This window comes from Galeopterus variegatus, unplaced genomic scaffold, assembly GCF_000696425.1.
Source record: "Galeopterus variegatus unplaced genomic scaffold, G_variegatus-3.0.2 Scaffold3116, whole genome shotgun sequence".
Lineage (NCBI taxonomy): Eukaryota > Metazoa > Chordata > Mammalia > Dermoptera > Cynocephalidae > Galeopterus > Galeopterus variegatus.
In genome coordinates, this window is record NW_007729227.1 from 57,842 (window position 1) to 61,625 (window position 3,784).

The window sequence follows — 3,784 nt, forward strand, 5'->3', positions numbered from 1 at the left end:
TTTGGAAAGTTTAATGTATAATTGTGATTGTTATATCTTTCTTTTTAAAAATTTATCAGTTCATTTTTTTTTTACCTTCTCCTCAGATATCCAATCAACCGATCCACCACAAGTGTTTCTGTGTTTTTGAGTTTTCTGTTTTTCTACTTTTTACTATATTTTATCTTGACTTATTAAGATAATATATGCTCATTAAAGAAAACTCAAATGTTATATAACTAAAAAATAAATATTCCTATAATTTCACCTTTCAAGTCAATAATTTTGATGCAAAGTCTAATTTTTTTCATACTCCTTCCATTAATAATTAGCTGTTTTATTACTATCAACTCATTTGTATTAAATAGTAGAATCACTGAGTATCCAGAAATAAACAAATTTTTTCTAGACACCATGGCTAAGCTTAGCTTGGCTTCGGAAAAAAGGCATATTCTGAATATTTAAACGTAGAACCTTTGGGATGTTTTCTCTTGGCTAGTGTGTAATTCCACAGCCTTGTAAGCACAGCACTCTATTAAGTTAGGTGACGCTGTGAAAGTCCCGTGTGACTACACTGCACATTTGTATCTGCCACTGAACCCTTCCCTTAAGCATCTTTATGTCTTGTGGACATATCTGGACTCTCGGCCTCAGTGTGAACACCTCACAGTCCCAACCAGCATGCTGTCTGTGTATTTCCAACTCCAGGCACAGCACCCGGGCAGAATAGAATAGATTCTCATGAATTCTTGTGAAGCAAGTAATGAGTACATTTCACAAGGAAAGGAAAGAAGTAATTTGGTATGTATTATAAGCCAAAGATTGGGTGTTCAGGTTGGACTCAAGAGGAGTGTGAGCCAAGTGGACTATGACAGCTGGCTTCATTCATACAGCTTGATTAGAGCACTTGGCAAAAAACGTCTATACTTTCTGCCATGCCTCACACTTTGCCCTATTTAGGTTGTAGAGCACCGTGACAGTCCTTGGCTCTATTTTTACATTGTACAGTGGCCAAATGGAATGAGTTTGGAAAAGTGGGGCTCCACGATGCATAGTCTGTGGATGTTGACGCTGTGGAGGATACTGTGTAGGATAAGGGGAACACATTTGCTGTTGCCCAGTACCTAAGGAGGTCATGTAGAGTTGAAAACCACTCTACTTTTGGCTGATTTCAAAGGTAAATTTATAAGATGTGACAAAATAAGATTTAGCATATTATGAGAACAACTCTTAAACAGCTGAGTTTCCAGACACTATATGAAGTACAAGCTCTTGACACATATTCACAAGCAGGCTGGAAAACCATCTGTGAGGAATACAATAAATGCAACTTCTATAAGTTGGGAGATGAGAAACTAAGCGGGTAGACCAGATGATCTCAAAAAGCTGTTTTAATTCTATATTTCCCAAATTCAGTGAATACTATTTATATTATAGAATATGCTTCTCCATTGCAAATTATAAAAACATAAATAATATTAAATAAAATTACTGATTTAAAAAATCACCCCAAACCCCATCACCTAGTCAAAATTATTCTCATTGTCCATATCTACAGCAATCTTCCTTTGCACTCATTCATTCAACAAAACCTTTCTGATGTCTCTGTTGTGACAAATGCTGTTGACACTCTACCTGTAACTCCTTGTCCTCCTCTGAGTTGATTTATAGCTGTGGCAGATGGTACCTTGTACCCTGACAGCTCTCCTCTCAGCCCCTCAGTTTGGGGGCTTTCTCTCATGCTTGCAGGAGTCTGCTTAGCCTGCAAGCTGGTCAGTCCAGCAGGATAAGGACAACTTTCAAACAACCACTTATGGGAGATAATGGATTCATACTCTGACTCCCTTGAGAAATGTTTTATATGGTTCCTCAGTTGGCCTCTGTGCAATCAAGTCCCAGTTGAATTTATGGGAGACAATGGATTCATACTCTGGCTCCCTTGAGAAATGTTTTATATGGTTCCTCAGTTGGCCTCTGTGCAATCAAGTCCCAGTTGCCTACAGGGGTGACCCAATTATTAGTGTTCCCTTTACAACTTTTCTTCTTTCCATGTCTCATGTCCCTATTCCTTCTCTTGTGGTTCTTGTGGAATCACCTCCAAAATAAAACTCCTGCACTTAAGATCTTTTCTCAGCGTCTACTTTTAGGTGGAATTCAAATTAAAGCAGCTATTCCTGCCAGGTGTGGGGCTAGACTCTAGAGTAAGTCATTGTCCCCACTCTTGAGGAGAGTTGTCTATTTGGAGCAGATGGACATAACAACATGAGAGGCTTGATGGGGTTTGTAGAAGGTCATAGGACACATGAAGGAGGTGATAATCAACCCCACTCATGACATTATAGTAAGACACAGAAGTGTCTCCTTGAGCAGCAACTGGAGGAATAAGCAGGAATTGACAAGACTCATAGTGAAGTGTTACTGGCACAGGAAATGCCTTGTGCACAGAGAAGGGGCTGGAAGCAACCAAAGTACAATTGGTAGTGCCCCCGGAAGCACTGCAGAGCGGGCCCAGGAGGGGCTGGAAGGAGACAAAACTGCACAGTGTAGAAAGCCAGGCTCTGGGCTGTGGAATTTAGCTGTTATAGTATAAGCAGTGGGAAAACTTTGGAGGATTAAACAACAACAACAATAGTAATAATAAAGAAGAGAGTGACATAATCAAATGCGATTTTAGAGAGAATTAACTTTATGTGCAATGTGAGGAATATGAACTGAAAGCAAGGAAATCAAAGACTAGTGTGTTAAAATTATACACCTCAGGAATTATTAATGTCTTGTCCAGGTTAGGGTCAGTGGAAGGAGAGAAGAAAGAAGGCTATGAAGAATGTGTGGGAGATACAATCAACAGCACCTTGCATGGACCAAATGTGTGTGTGTGTGTGTGTGTGTGTGTGTGTGTGTGTGTGTGTGTGTGTCAAGAAGAAGTATGTCCAGGTTAGGGTCAGTGGAAGGAGAGAAGAAAGAAGGCTATGAAGAATGTGTGGGAGATGCAATCAATAGCACCTTGCATGGACCAAATGTGTGTGTGTGTGTGTGTGTGTGTGTGTGTGTGTGTGTGTGTGTGTGTGTGTGAAGAAGAAGTATTAGGCTTACTCTTAGATTTTGCTCTTGAGCAATTGGATCAGCTGGAATGTGGAAGGAAGAGAAGATGTAGAAGATGAGATAACTATTTTATCTGTCAAGTCTGTGGTGAAAATGTCCAGAAGACAGCTGGGAACATCTCTGCAGCTCAAGAGGGAATTCTGACCTGGGCACATAGATTTCTTCATTCTTCGTATATAGGAGGAAACCAGAAGAATGGGAAGAGGTAAAAAATGCCAAAAATTATAAAAAACATTAATTAAAACAAATCTGAGATGCTGTTTTAACGACTGCATGATTTTCTATTATAAGACTATTAGCCAATCTTTAAGAAATGGACGTTGGATTATCATCAAATGTTTCAATATATAAAAAACACAGAAATTAATATTCTTGTATATGTGTCTTTTCCTTCTTGTAAAATTAGCTACTTGAGATTAATTCTTAAGATAGAGCTGTATATGTCCAGTTGTGATATATAGAGTGATATACAGAGTATCTGATATATACAGTCAGGATTCTCCAGAGAAACAAATATATATTCTGAGAGAGAGAGAAAGAGAGGGAGAGATTTTAAGGAGAGAGGCTTTAAGGAGTTGGCTCACAAGACTGTAGCAATCCAAAATCTGGCAAATCTGAAATTTGTAGGGCAGGCTGGCAGACTGAAAACTCAGGCAAGATTTAATGCTGCAGTCCTGAGGCAGAATTCCTTCTTTTCCAGGAA